The 16,503-nt window shown below is 39.4% G+C and overlaps 1 pseudogene; it reads left to right on the forward strand.

Moving 5' to 3' along the window:
* Positions 1-3,714: 3,714 nt before the first annotated feature.
* LOC109457819 (elongation factor 1-alpha, oocyte form) overlaps positions 3,715-16,503 on the forward strand; it is a 95,881-nt pseudogene continuing 83,092 nt past the window's right edge.

Consider the following 16,503-nt stretch of genomic DNA (forward strand, 5'->3'; position numbering starts at 1 on the left):
TGATTTAAAAAGCAAAACAAAACAAACTTGCAACAGACAGTAAAATAGTGAGGTTGTCCATTCTAAGATTTCAAGTGTTAATGTCTCAAGAAGGGGCGGCCGGTTAGCTCAGTTTGTTAGAGTGCAGCGCTCTTAACAACAAGGTTGCTGGTTCAATCCCCACATGGGCCACTGTGTGCTGCACCCTCCACAACTAGATTGAAACAACTACTTGACTTGGAGCTGATGGGTCCTGGAAAAACACACTTAAATAAAAGTTTAAAAAGAAAAAAAAAGAAAATGTCTCAAGAAGTTCAATCATCCTGAAATCACACCTTCCATTGCAATGGCTACTAACTACAGCAGCATGACCACCATGTCCCTTCAACTCTTCTAAGAGGGTCTTCAACCATCTAAAGAGATAATTATATTTGTTATGACAGTGCCTTTTGTCATCCAGAGACTGGAAGGCATCACAGGGGAACTTGATTCACAGTGGGATCAAGTATTCTTTATTGATCGAACATCTATTGAACAGAGAGACCATCAGGCTGAATCGGTTCAGCTGATAAGTGAAAAACAGCCATCTGTAATTTGATTAGCTCTCCAAAACTAACTTGCCTCTATTAGTCCTGCTTCAAAAAAAACCCTTGTGATAAAAGCCATTGTCTGTGTGTAAAGAGTGAGAACACATTAAGATTTATTTACATTTTATATACCAGGGTGCCAAAAAAAATGTATACACGTGACTTCATCTTTTGTTATCGGTATATATTGAGTATTACAATTTTAATATAGTTTTTTCCTTCCTTTAAATGCGTATACATTTTTTTGGCACCCTCTGTATATATTTTGCCCAACAGATGTATGAGTACATGTGCACCAAGAGATACGTAAAAGATATTCATAGCAGCATTATTCATAGTATCTCGTAACTGGGCATTACAAAAATGTGTTCAACAGTAGTGGACTACATAAACAATGCCACAGTCATGCAACAGAATACCCTAGGGCAATGAAAAAGAGGCCAACTTCAGCCACACACAATGACATGAATGAATCTCAAATATATAATATGGAGTGAGCAAAGACAGACACACACAAAAATGTATACTGTATAATTTCGTCTATATCAAGTTCAAAAACAGGCAAAATAAACTCTACTGGTATAAGTCAAGGTAATGATTATGTTCTGGGTAAGAGAGAAGGTAGCAGTAGGTAAGGAGGGTCTGCTAATGTCCTCTTTCTTGATTAGGTAGTGGTTACATAGATATTGACTTTGTTTTACGTCTTATTTATATTTTATTTTTTATATTCTATTTTACTAACTTATTCGAAGGTGACAACAATGTATTGTTGAATATATTGTTCACTTTTCTGATTGTAACTGTATATACTGAATATATATATATATATATATATATATATATATATATATATATATATGCCAAAAAATGTATACACATTTTAAGAGAGGGAAAAACTGTATTAAAATTGTAATACTCAATATATACCGATAACAAAAGATGAATACAAATCACGTTTGACTTCTGCATTACAAGAGGTGCTCAAAGTGGCTACCATCAGCGTCCAGACACTTCTGATGACGGTGAACTACTGCTTGAGCAATGCTGACCAAAGTGTCCACTTGTATACATTTCTTTTGCACCACCTGTATATGTGTGTGTGTGTATATTCTGAATATATTATGCTTACATATGTATTGTATATCCTTGTAAGAATACAAGAATTTGATAATATGATAATCTTGGTTGCCTCAAGAGGGACCTGTATGGCTGAAGGATAGTGGTATATTTCTAAAAATTTGAACCATTACAGTAAGCTTTACCCATTGTCCTGGCAGACTTTAATGGTTTCAATATTCTGGCTTTTGCTTATTGAGTTTTACTTTTGTCACAAATATCTTGCACTGCACAATTCTCACATTGGTGTTCTGCTAAGGCCTGTTAACTATTAGCATCTATTTGAGAAATTCTATGGTGTTTCACTCTTTTCACTTCCGACCATTCTTTCTTCAGCATTCTCTATACACGTTCCATTTCAGTCTCCAAAAATCTCTTGTAATATTTCACTGGCAATTCTGATAGTTTTTCAGAGTTCCTACACACCATTTATACACTTTTTCACTAAAGCTTAAAAAAATTAATTAAATGATTGTTCAAAATCTCATCAAATTCTTTGATTATGTAAATAATTGCTCAGGAGCACCACTTTTATAAACACTTGCATGCACTAAGTAAATGCAAAATAGACGACATTTATTTAACTTTACAGGTTTGTGAAATTTCCACACTTAATTTCAAAAATATTAAATAAACAAATGCTCAGCTATGCACACAATTCTTAGGAAACAGTCACTGCCACCTGTTACCTGTTAAGTGCCAACATTTGGGAATAAATATGGCTTTCACTTGAGCACTGAAATCTTGGGTTCCTTGGCTGGAGAGATCAAGTAGAAAACGTGCTCTCTGTTGGGGAAACAGAAACAAGATATTTATATATGATAAATTATTAATAGTATGAGTGTCGTGAAAAGCAAAACGCCGAGAATTACGGGAATGAGTAACAGGGTGACTTAACACCTCAACACCTTAAATAGTAAAAGCTGTTTAACCCTAAACCTATTGAGTGACTTGACAAAAATATCAGAAGCTCTAAAATAATTTTTTTTTAAACAGTAATCTCAGTTCACAGATGGGAAAATGAAAACAGAAGCAGAGTCATCTGGAATGTGTCTATTCAAGATGTTCATTCTTTTAATCCAGGGGTGATATTTAATAAATTGAGAATGGCATGACGCAGGTACTGTCCAATTAAGAATATACGTCTCAGCCTTGGCCCTGGAGGTCATCGGTGGTGCCAGCAATTCAGGTTAGGTGCTGCAGTGTGGCGGTGAGAGGTGTGGGGAAGGGAGCACATTTTGGGGGGCTTCAGGCAATAGCTATTTACCAAAAGTACAGGGGTCCCCGTCCCCGCCCCCCCACACACACACACATACACCTTTATTCATGGTTTCGCTTTCCATGATTCCACTTACCTGCAATCAACCTGGGTCCCAAAATACGAAATGGAAAATTCGGGAAATAAACCACGCCTAAGTTTTAAGTTGCAGCCGCCGGCCTGAGATGCGATGAAATCTCGCGCTATTTCACCCGGGACGTGACTCATCCCTTTTTCCCGCGGCTCCATCCTGGACACGCCGCACTCCCATTGGTCACTCGGTAGCTGGCTGGGTTTTTAGATGGACCGTTGGAGTATCACGGTGCTTGTGTTCAGGTAACCCTTGTTTTACTTCATTACGGCTTCAAAACAAAGGAGGGGTGGTGCTGGAGATTCAGATATGCCAAAGGGAAGCCCTAAAGTGCTTCCTTTAAATGAACAGGTGACAGTTCTTGGCTTAATGAGGAAAGAAAACAGACATGTTGAGGTTGCTAAGATCTGTGGGAGGAAGGAATCTTCTATCCATGAAATTGTAAAGAAGGAACAAGACATTCGTGCTGGTTTTGCTGTCACACCTCAACCTGCAGAAGTGACGGCCACAGTGCATGTTAAGTGCTTCGTTAAGGTGGAAAAGACCACCAAACTATTGTCTGTGTCTATGAGTTTTCGTTTGTCACCCCAATAAACTTTAAATTAAAAAAAAAAAAGATGGAAAAGACGTTAAATGTGTGCATGGAAGACATGAACAGAAAATGTGTTCTGATTGATGGCAACATGTTGCACCAGAAAGCCCTGAGTCGGTACGAAGACTTCAGCAAGGGACACCCTGAAACGAGGGACACCAAGCCATTTACTGCAATTCGGGACGGTTACACAGGTTCTGGAACAGGTGTGGCGTTTTATCATCATCAGAAGAAGGGTGAGTACAGTATAATAAGATATTTTGAGAGAGAAAAAAGAATGACCTCATTCACATAACATTTATGACAATACATTGTTATAATTGTTTGATTTCATTAGTGTTATTGTTAGTCTCAGTTTTTTATGAGTTAGTTTATAAGTTAAACTTTATCCTAGGTATGTAGCTCTAGGAAAAAAACAGAATATGTAGGATTCGGTACTATCTATGGTTTCAGGCATTACTGGGGGTCTTGGAATGGATAAGCTGGGACTACTATAAATATCATTTCAATATTAACACCATTGCAACTATACTGGTGCATATTGGGAGAATATCAACCCTGTTCTAATCCTAATAACAATTCTAATATTCCCAATAACAGGTGCTTGATATATATGTTAGCCCATTGTCTGGATGTTCTGAACATATTATCTCTAGTCCCTCTACAATCTTTCTAGGTAGAAACAATTATTCCAGATTCTACCGAGCAGAACTGTGGAACAGAAACAGTAAATAAATGACTGCGAGCTTCCACATTCATTCAAAGTGACTTTTTGGATGTAAGAACAAAATGGAATCCATGAGCCTTAATGGGATCCTAGGTTTTTAAAAAGCAATAACAACAGCTATAAAAGACATTTCCAGGCAATTCTGGAATTTTAAATATGGACTGTATGTTATTCTTTTTCCTTTGTCATGAGAATATTGTAGCTACATAGGAAAATGTCCTTATTTTTAGGAAACAGTTGAAATATTTATGAGTGAAAAATCATGGTCTCTGCAGGATATTTTCAAATGGTTTAGAAAAAAAAAAAAGATATGTATAAACAGATAAAGCAACTATGGCCAAATAGCAATTGGTAAACCTAGGTATACAGGTTTTCATTGTTCTGTTCTTTCAACTTGCCTGTAGGTGTGAGCATTTAAAGAAAGTAATATGTTGAGGGGAAAAATATATAGGGCATATGTGGAAAAATCGTATTTATTGGGTATTTAATACATGAAAGTAACGTTCACCTTGTAGAACGACTCCAGCAATTTGGAAAATAACACAAGCATGGTGCATGATTATAATTTGATGTTACTACATAGTTTTAGAAATTAAGTGTTTCAACAATAGCACCATCCATCAATGGCAGAGGGAGGATGAAGACATTTAATGGTGTTACCCAGAGAGTGCCATTGTGTAGCTCAAACCGAGAACTTTTATCACAGCTGCCAGGCAGGAAGTAGCACTTCCCACCAAAGGGGGATGAAACAGCCCTGCCATCACTACATGACAGAGAACAAGGATTGCACCAAAGCAAAAAGAGAGACCAAAGAGATTGAGGACGCAGTGCAGGCTGAGCAGAAGGAGAGAGGCTGCAGCATCTTACCACCATTTTTGTTCACAAGTTGAGTGGGCAACTACAAGGCATTTGTAGAATACAGGACAGATGAGCAAATCTTCCATGGAAAATAGGTAATGAAGGTTCAGTTCTTAGAGGGGAGGCTTTGACAGGCAAAGGCATCTGTATTTGCAGCAAGAACAGTGTGGAACACATAAGAGAGAGGACAAACTAGACCTGAATCATTCTCCTCAACCTACTGGTTAAGGCTTTTTACCAGAGCCCTAGAAGATATACTTTATAGAGTATGTTTCATATACGTGCCTAGAGAAAAATAAGCTGTTTTCCTTACAGAGAGGGCATTCAGTCTTTCTTCATAAATCTTTGCTGCCATTTTCATAAAGTTCTGAGATAAGGAATATTTCTAAGTATTGTTATATTTATATACCTGGACCCATTAAACCCCATATCAGTAAGTCCGTATTCCCCTATCTGAGCAGGCAAACAAAAGCTAAGCAGCCCCCTTTGCAGAATCCAGTTTTGACGACCTCATTCCTCTCTGGTGTGTGATGTTACATTCACATGAGGGATACCAAGAGTACAGGTTTGAAAAGATGGAAAGCTTAGAATGGAACTTGGAGAAACTGAATTGAGAATGAGAGAGGGGGAAAAAAACATTAGTAGGAAACCCAGAAAGATAATACGAGGCTAAGAAGGGAGGAAAGATTTGCTGACTATACAGATTATGAGTCACACAAAAATGAGTGACTGTGGAAGTAAATACACACACACACACACACACACACACACACACACATACACACATACATACATACAGTTTTCATACCAAAAAATCTGTAGGTCATGAAAATTCTGTTCTCCCTACAAAACCAGAATTGTTCTTCCTACACTAGGAAGTGCTCCCTGGCTGACCTTTCCTTCACAGGCACCCACTTGGCCTTCTATCTCCTTGCATATCCCCAAAATGAGAAAACATAAGCCTCCGCCTGCAGCAAATTCCAAAAGGCCTTTGGCATAGCACATTGGTTTTGTGTCAAGTTTATTGCTGAATTTCACTTGCTTCTCCTGATCTGGCTTATTGCTGATTTTAATCTTGTTTGTTTTAGGCTCCTGAGCCCCACTGCAAAAATACCTAATATACTCTTCGTAGCCAGAGACTGTATAAATAACATGCATCATATTCCCAGTATAATCACACTATATCATCCACATTATGTGGCACCCACAGGTGGCCTACATTTTAAATTATTCACCCCCAACTCTAAATTAATACAATGAATTTAGAAACTCCACCTCTCATCAGAGCAAGTAATTGAATCCTCCATTATGATAATAAACCATTTTTCGGTGTAAGTGCTCATTTTCAGAGGGCTTTGCTTTGCACTGTGCAATAAGTCTACAGATAGTAGTTCTGCAAGGGTGCTGGGTACTGTGTATTCAGATAATAGTACTTTGTTATTTTGCCGTAGGTCGTAAAGCACTTTTACTCTAACAAACCACCCCAGGATTCTGTGGCAAAACGTGTCAAGGGAGCTTCATTTTCCGGGGGGTGGAAAAGCAATTCTTGTGAGGAGGGTGTTTTTCCTGCTACAGGGAAGGCACCTTTCTCACGGGAGATTTTATGGCCTGCTTTTAGGTAGAAAGGGAGAAGTTAGAGAGCTCTGCCTGCATCTGCTGTTTCTCAAGGGCCTTCGGCTCAAAATCGTCAATGTGCCAAAGCGTCGTGTTTGCAGATGGCATGTCCTGAGTTCCTTCAGCAGGGTGGGTAGGCAGCCAACACCATGATGAGGTTGGAGGGCTGAAAAAAGAGACTCGCGGGACAGATTCATGTCCCCAGCAAGCCACTGGGGTGAAAAATCATGCATCAGTCCTACACTTCGCATCAGAAATCCCTCTGAAAATAAAAATAATGACAAAGGGGGGAAAGATGATTAGTATCTGATCAGTTCTCTCAAAACCCTCCAAGGATTCCCAACCGCCCTAACAACAAATTTGTCCCCTACCTTCCAAAGCCCTGTCCTGCATGGCTCCAGACTGCTTTACCCACCTGAACTTTTACTTACGTCCCACATTTAGCTCTGGGCCTTTGTCCACCAAGCTGCGAGTCTATTCCAATTTGAAATAATTCTTCTCAAGGCATCTTTTCTAAGGGGGAAGGTCTTTTTACTCAATCTGGGCATAGGAACTCTTAACGACAAATACCATTAAAGCCCACTGAGTTTCTCTGTCTTTGGCAACACCTAAAGGGTTTTCATACCAAAAGGATTAACTGCCCACTCAAGAGTGGCAAATTTATATACAGTAACTAGCAGTTGATCTTCAGCATAAACCCAGCATAAAATTGATATACAGTGTCATTCTCTTCCCTTCACGCTAAAGGGCAACCGATGCTGTGTACTCAGCACAAAAGGAAGAATTTGTTCCCTTGGGGAGAGGGCTTCTGGGGGAGGTGTCAAGGATGCTATTAAAGCCACAAGACAAACATGGAACTTATTTCTGCACTTTGTCCTTTGCACCGTGCAAGCATTGTTGTTCAAGTATACAAAGGGACTAGCAAATAATTGGTAGAACAATTGGCAGATGAGCTTGTCTCCCACAGAAAACTGTGCAGATTCTAGACGTAAAGACAACTCTTTCACAGAAGAAGGGACCGTCTGCAATGCTAATTATGTTCTATTTCTTGATTTGGGTGATAGCTACCTAGTTATATTTCAATTGAAAAGCTCATGAAAGTATTAAGGAAAACCGAGTGTGTTTGGTACTACTTGAAATTTTAAAGGAACAAAAGTTCACTATGTAAATGGACTAAATATTAATCAGTCAGCTTCAAAGTTATTGTTCAAAATTTGTAATTCTATGAAATAGAATGATAAGATGTATAAACTGAAAACTTAAGGAAAATATTATTCAGCCAAAAAAAAAAGAGAAAGAAGTACTGATATATGCTATGATGTAGATGAACCTCCAAAATATGCTGAGTAAAAGGACTCAAACAAAAAAGGTCATAGATTGTATGATTGCATTTATGTGAAACGTCCAAAATAGATAAATCCATAGAGACAAAAGGCAGATTAGTGGTTACCAAGGTTTGGGGGAGGGGAAAATGGGCAGAAACTTGCATACTGAATACAGGGTTTTACTTTTAAGAGATGGAAGTATTTCGGAGCTAGATGGGGGTAGTGGTTGCACAAGATTGTGAATGTACCAAGTGCCACTGAAGTATTCACTTTAAAATGACTTATTTGATGTGAATTTCACCTCAATAAAAAGCTTAAGAAATATCAGATTTAGATTTTAATACATTAAAATTTAACACATTGCAATAGCAATTAAAAGACCTCTAAATGGCCTTTTCTGGGCTCCAAAACAACCTTCAAGAGCACACAATGCAATCGTCCTTTCTTGTGGCCTTGAAATTGGGAGCTATCGATGGGGTCAGGTTCATGTTTGGGTGCAGGGATAAGGGAATCCCTCTAAACTCTTTGAAGGCCGTGGTTTACTGTCTCTTTAAGTCCAACTTCATAGGTTTTCCTAACAAAATGGGGACTTGGACACTGCAAATAAAAATGTAATCAATGGAATCCGAAGAATTGTTCCATCTTTGCCCCGCTGTTTGGTAAACCTGAATTCAATCCGCTTGAGATTGCCTGTCAAATCAACTTACCCTCTGGAAAGAGATTCTATAAACCTTCGGTGATAGATCTTACACCCAAAGAGTAGGATTTGTAGGGGAAATCCCGGCCTTGATATTAAGCCTTTGTAGGGATGTGTTCATGTCGGCCATACTAAGGTGGACACTTGAAGTTCACTTTGTGATTTAACTGGAGCTGTTTGCTAGTACGGCCAAAGAAATGAACTTGGTGGTAATGGAAGGGACTGAGCATATCTGCTGTTTAGGGAGAAAGAGAACAAATTCCAAGATATATCTCCTTGAAACCTTTTCCCAGTATCTGCAGAATGGGAGCATGAACTTAATTTATGAACTTGGAGGAACCACGGACAGAAATTGAGAATTATTTGCAATTAATATACATGTCCTAATACAAGAAAATGACTCTTCTGTCCTAGGCCAACAGGTGACAGTGATAATGTCCTCAGCACCAGTCAGACTGTATTCAGTGGCAGAAAGTGGATCTGAAATTTAATTAGAATTGCCAGATTTAATAAACAAAAATACAGGGCATCCAATTAAGTTTGAATTGCTGATAAGGAACATTTTTTAAATATAAATATGTACCATATATTGCCTGGAATACAGTATTTAGACTAAAAAAAATATTTGCTGTTTCATCTGAAATCTAAATTTAACTGGATATTTTGTATTTTATCTGGCAATCCTACATCAGGGGTGTGTGTGTGTGTGTGTTTAGGAGAGAGTGTAACTGAGGCTCAGAGAAGATTTGTTTCCTCTTGTTTACAGTCTCACATGGTGAAACAAGGTCTCTGTTCTTTTTGCCATAAGATGCTATGAAAAGGTGAAATAGTTGTCTGAAAATTTTGGAGTTTCCTTGACTTCTGTCTCTTTCCTGATCCTCCTATACCGCCTGTCTTTTCTGCTTTACAGCCAAGCACATGTCTAATTAACCTCTTCTGTCCTTCAGTCTCCACCGAATCTGTCTCTTTCTCCTTGTTTTCTTATCCTGCCCGTGTGGTGTAAGCGTGTTTAGGAGTCTTCTCAAAACGAGTAGAAAGGAAATGAGGACTGTCCACTTAACCTCCACCTGGACCAGGTCGGAGGAGGCAGGGAGAGAAAAAGTGAAGCCAAAGAGAAGAAAAAAAAAATCATCTTTTGCTTTCCCTAGTCGCCGCATTTCACAGAATGCAGGACTGGCAGTGTCTGTGTATATTTACCTTAGAAACAAGCTTTATGTAAATTGGATCAACCACTCGACCTCAGGTTGTTCAACTGTACATAAAAATAATCTCAACCTAGGATTGCACGTAGGCTCCAGTGAAAAAAGGATGTGAAGGTACTTTAGAAAATGTTAAGAATGCTGATTAAGGAGTTATTTTATTCTGTGTTTTTTCCTCTTGGAATACCGCATTGAAAACACACTTCAATCTCGGTAAAAAAAAAAAGAAAAAAAAGAAAAATTTTGTCAAGGTATTCTGTTCACCTTCACCCTAATCCCAACAACTAGTCCAAGGTGTCACAAACAGTGATAAGAGAACTTAACTAAATCACCTTCAGGACCATCACCAGTACCTTCCAATTTCCCCGGGTTAAGCCCCTCCATCAGAGAGTAGGTGATAGCTGGGGAAAGAACAGTCTCTTTTTAAAGCCACATTGGAGTCTCTAGGAAATGACAGTGCTTCAGATGCATGAAAGGAAATGTTCTGGAGCTAAACACCAGGAAACATCTATCAAAACACAAAAGAAGTGACAAATTACTTATAACGTGCAGAAAAATATGCATTTGAATGATCATCTTTAAAGACTTTTTTTTTTTTTTTTTTTTTTTGGAAAATAACACATTTATAGATGTTCTGCAGGAGGATGGGTGACTGCTTTATTCTCCTATTAAATCTCCCTGAAAAGGAAACTTGAGGGATTCAAAGGTATTTGCAAATCACACTTAGAGCTTCTCGCTTTATCTTACTGGCTTTTTTTTTTCTTTTCTCTTTTTTTTGACTTTTGCTCTTAACAAAGCACCGCAGTTCTGATGGTTACATCTATCACCCATGCTGGGTCTCTGCTGGGATGTCTTTTGTTCTGTTGAGTTTTTAAAGCATCCTTCTCGTGGTCTCTTCTTTCCAGCTCCACAGAGATAACTAAGGTTTTCTAGCTGTTTGTGTTCTTCTATTCCTTGGGCGCAATCCAGGTTTGTCAATCCAAGTGACCACAATGCTCTACCTCTGACAAAAAGGGGTGTACCTCTCAGAAGCCCTTGTCCAAGGCCCTAAATGGCCATTTAACACTGTTTGTCAGTGCCAGTTGCCAGCAAAACATTAGGCCCTAGGTCTCTAAAGGGGAAATGGGGGGAGACACATGATCTTCTAGGGACTGGGTACCGTGATCCATTGGTGTCTCAGGAAAAATAATAACACATTACTTTTTTCACTCAAAAAATGAAAGGAGTTACACTTTAATATTTAATATATGGATTGACACTGTAGCCCTCACTTGCTGCCTTCAGTCCCTTGTCACCAGTGGTATGCCAAATATCCTAGGAAGAGTGGGGACTCCACAATGAATTGAGATTGACAATGACCCCCATTCTCATTACCTCCTTTTCATAGAATGGTGGACTGTGGCGACGTCCATGTACAGTTACATGGTCTTGCAGATTATGTTTCGTTTTAATGAAGACGGAGCTTTAAAACACTCCTGCAGAGAAACCATGAATTCAACAGAGTTTTCATAACTCAAGCACAAAGGAACAACACGACGTTGGCAGGGTTGACACATTATCTTCTCCTGGTGCAACCTGTACTTCAGGTGAAAACAGTGATGATCGAATAGGGCTGACCCATTTCTCCTGCTTAAAAGGTCCCCATTGAAAAATCAATATTTTACATCACAAACCAATGAAACAAAATCTATTTTAAAATACTGTTTGTGTTTCCCTTAAATAACTTTAGAACCATATTAGTACAGCAGCATGTGTCCATGGTATAAAACTAACTAGTGATATTTTACAGAGGCTCATTCCTGACAGGTGTATACAACCAAAAATGTTTGGCAACTACTGGATGAAAGTCAATAGTCTGCTGGAACTGGCTCATCTAGGCTCCTGAGAGCTGATTGTGAAATTTGCAGGAAGTTTTCAAGCTATATGTTAAACACAACTATTATTAACATTTTAATTATACAAACATAATTATATAAATGATGTTAAAAACGAAGGTAGTTAATATTCAGACCTTGTCATTTCTTAATTATTTTACTACTATTTTACTATTATCTCTGCTCTTCAGGTTACTTACATCTATTTTATGTGTATGGTGGTATGTTAGGTATCTATTACTGTATAACAAGTTGCTCCAAAATTGAGCAGCTTAAAATAACAAACATTTATTAACTCAACAAGGTTCTAAATCAGGACTCTGAGAGCAGCACCGCTGAGTAGTTCTGGCTCAGGGTTGCTCACGACGCTGCAGTCAAGATGTCAGTCGGGACTGCAGCCATCTCAAGGTCTGACGAGCCTGGAGGGTTCTCTTCCAAGAATGTGAACTCACATGGCTGTTGGCTGGAGGCCTCAGTTCCTTACTACATGAGCTTCGCCACCCGGCTGCTCACAGCATGGCAGCTAGCCCTGCAATGAGTGATGAAAGAGAGAGAAAGAGACAAACTACAGTGTCTTTTATAGGCTCACCTTGGGAGTAACATACCATCATTTCTGCTATATTTTATTGGTTCCACAAACCAACTCTGGAACAATGTGGGAGGGGAATAAACATTAGGTGTGCACATGATGATGGGGGGGCGATCTTAAAAGATGGCTGGCGCAGGTAGAAATACCATATAACGATGTGCTACTGTAGATCCCTTCCCAACTCCATATTTAGTGACATCGCATTAGTTGCTTGAAAATGAGCCAAAGTAGAAATATTTGTACCACAAAAAATCAGCAAGTGCTACTAAATCAAGAGGTTTTTGTTTCTTTGTGTGTCATTTTGTTTGTTTGTTTTGCCTGGAGAGCCAGTTGTTAAACAGATACCAACACATCCCAGGTTAGAGTACACCACCACACATGCTAAATTTGGCAAGGTAATGGTGGGGGGTAGGGTCCCCAAAGGTAGAAACGTGCTTTAGGAAGAATTAACTGGAGTTTAGTTGGAACTGGATGATCCAAGTCAGAAGCAGCAAACCAAGACTGGCGTGCTAGGTGGTGGGGTGAAGGGAGCGGCTGGTCCTTCAGTGATTCTGAAGGAAGACAGCCCGTGGATTGATCCATGGTCATTATCATTGACTAGGATGGGAAAGACCAGACAGACCCTTGCCAGGTATGACATGCTGTGGACCCAAGGCTCCCAGTCCATGGGGGACTGACAGATTACATCTGAATTTTGATCTTGAGCTCCTCTCAGTGCCTTAATCTGAGACTGAGACAGGAGTGCTCTAAGACTGGAAAAGGAAGAATTTGAAGCGATGGTGAAAGAAACAAGGAGAGAAGCATGTTAGGGGAACAAAAGACAATGGGAATCGTCTTCCGGATAATAAAAGGCTCTTGCACAGAAGAGAGAGCAGGATAATGACAATAATGACCAGAATTGAATCTGTCCTATGAGATGAGATTTGTTTCAATTTCTATTCACTACTGGATAATGAATGTAGGCTTGTTTCATCTTCAGTATCACCATTCAAAATTCAATTTAATAAGTGCTATTTAAGGTCTGCTAAATACCATAGACTGGGCTGAGCTCCTGGGGATGAAGGTTGGGGTGGGAGGTAAGAGAACTCTATTAGAGAACTCTATTGAACAGTCTCTACTCTGGATGACGTTACCGACTTTTGGGTCTAGTTTACAACATTGTAAGGACATCCAATTTTTTCTGATAACAAGTAAGATAAGGATATTGGAACTTCAAAGGGCAGTGTGTGTGTGTGTGTGTGTGTGTGTGTGTGTGTTTAACTGTGGTAAAATATACATAACATAAAATTTATGACTGTAACCATTTTAAGTGGACAATTAAGTGGCATCAAGTGTATTCACAATGTTGTGTAACCAGCTATCACCACTATCCATTTTCAGAACTTTTTCATCATCTCAAACAGAAACTTGTACTCATTTGACAATAATGCCCCAAGCGATGTTGGAGCTTTTTGTATTTTAGATTGATTTTTTTTTCTTTGCCTTAATACCTTCAAAGTCTGGACATTAGATATTAAATACGGAAGCATCAAATCAGTCAGTAGTGCTAGTGGGCCCTCCATGGATTGACATGTTTTAAACTCAAATAAACCAAGGCTTTCATCTACATGATGTAACGGCTGATGAATTAAAACTGAACATGTAAAGATCAATGAAAGAATGGGTTCATCAATTTAATTATAGAATTGGGGAACAAATGAAAGCGACCAGCCCCGCAACAAAGACCCATTAGTTCAAATGTACACTGAACAAAGGAACTAAGTGGGCTGAAATAAGAATCCTAGTTGTATCTTTTAGAATTTGACCTTTAAACTGTATATACCACCCAGTTGCTCTACTCTGATTTACAGATCAGTCACCAGACAAACAGAAGTTTATTAACATGTGTTAACATACATGAGAGATATCCAGGGAACAATGAGGACCTCTCTGAGATGGCTTAGAATTCAGGCTTAAATAGCCTCTTAATAGGGTGAGTGGAGAGACTGAATGATTTGGGGGAAGATAAATGGATTCTTAGAGGACATGTGGGAGCTATTATTATTTGAGACAAAGTGTGTCTGAGTGTTCTAGCCTCCTCTCCTGTGATGAGAGTCAGTCTCTCCTCATCGATGAAACTCCAGGGCAGGGGATTTAGGACAACCGAGTTCCTTTTGGAGGGTGTATCCTTAGGCAGATAACGGGCGTTCAGAGAATGCCTCTCCCTGCATGTGCTGTTTTTCAAGTGCCTCCAGCTCAAAATAATCAATATACCAAAGCAGCGTATTTTGGGGTGGCATGTCCTGAACTCATACAGTTGTATTTTGGAGCAACATATTCTGCTATGCTCTGGTATTTACATCCTAACTACCAACAGTCATTGTTTGAGGGCTGTTGCAGGGGTGGATAAAAAAAATAACGTACAACTACATTTGAATTCACATAAGAATTCACATAAGAAGAAGATGGAGAGTCAGACCAAAAGGCTGCAGGGACTTGAAAACACGATGAGCAGTTAGAATTTTATCTTGAAATCAAGAATTTGTATCCAATCATTTATTTTTGAATCATTGCAAAGCATTTTCAGCATAACATGAAAGTATTTTCATCATGGGAATGTTATCTGGCATATGTTTTCAGCTAAGATGACTCTGGCTGCTATGTGATGCATAAATCATAGGAGAGTAATAGTAAAAACAGGAAAAAAAGAATTAGAAGCTATTTTAAATTAGTTACTGGGGCAAGAGGTGATGGGGGCTGAGGCTAAGGTGACGGCAGCAGAGACTGAGAGAAGTGGTGTGATTCAAGATGTATTTTGAAGGTGGCATCAACAGTATTGTAAAGAAAGAGTGAGAGAAAACTCAGTGGTGAGCTTTGGCTTTTGACTTGAGCATGTGGGCAACTGGCAGTGCTATTGCTAAATCTGGAAAAGGTGGGGAGGCGCACATTTGGGGGTAGAAACCAGGAATTCTGTTTTGAACATGTCATGCTTGCGGTGTCAGTTAGACATACAAGTGAAGCTATTAAGTCGGCAGTTGGAGCTACCAATCTAGATTGTAAAAAAGTCTGGTTTGAGATAAAATTTAGGCTTTATTAGCATCAGTTTAGGTGTCAAGTATAGAAATAACATCTAAAGCCAGGAGGTCAAACTGCCAGTTTTAACATAGTTGCCAGCTACCCCTGTGCCAGGTATCTTCCGTTTGCCCTTCTCTTTCTGCCCTGTTTTCTGTTTCAAGAGAATTGATATACATGTATGTAACCACCAATGGGGTCTTTTGATCTCTGGCTCCTGTTTGAATTCCCACCCATGAGGGACCTTCCGTCTACCCCCAGAAATTGAAAGGGAGGAAGGATGATGGGTCCTTTTGTTGCCGCCTCACGGGTTCATCTCAACCAAAGGTCACTGCTACTCTCTCAAGATGGCTTCTTCCACTTAACTCTCTCCTCTGCATCTCAGTTACATCTGCCTCTCTTCCCCTGAAGGCTGAGGGCTTGGATGACTAACAACGCTCCTGCAGCCTCTGGCCCTGTACTATCTATCCCCTTTCGTTCCCTGCATCCAGCCCATACCTTTGTAAATAGTCCCTTTACTGAGCATTCTCAAATTATGCTAAGTTTAGTATGCCCTGTGTTTCCTCTTGGGATGCTGAATAATATGTCCCCTTTGTCATCTTAAAAATCATACCCACCAAAAGCAATCATAACAATGAACAGAAGCTCAAACTCCATCTTGTCATGTATAACACTAAGTCACACTATAGGAAGATGGAAAAGTAGGTGAGGAATGATAAAGGATTTGGCAAAGCTTAGGGAGGTCAAGAATTGGAAGCACCAGATTCTTTGGAACGCAAGGATGAGGCAGAGGGATAAAAACAGGACGGTTGGTTAAAAGGGCAAATAGCAACATGTAAGTCCCCACTTCTACTTCAAATCCAGGACACTTACTCTCCCCACTCCTGCAAGAGATAAGAGATTCATTTTCTGGAGAAATTAAACCACAGAGGGTCTCAGCTGGAGC

The sequence above is a fragment of the Rhinolophus sinicus genome, linkage group LG11 (genome assembly GCF_036562045.2).
Source record: "Rhinolophus sinicus isolate RSC01 linkage group LG11, ASM3656204v1, whole genome shotgun sequence".
In the NCBI taxonomy this organism is placed as follows: Eukaryota; Metazoa; Chordata; class Mammalia; order Chiroptera; family Rhinolophidae; genus Rhinolophus; species Rhinolophus sinicus.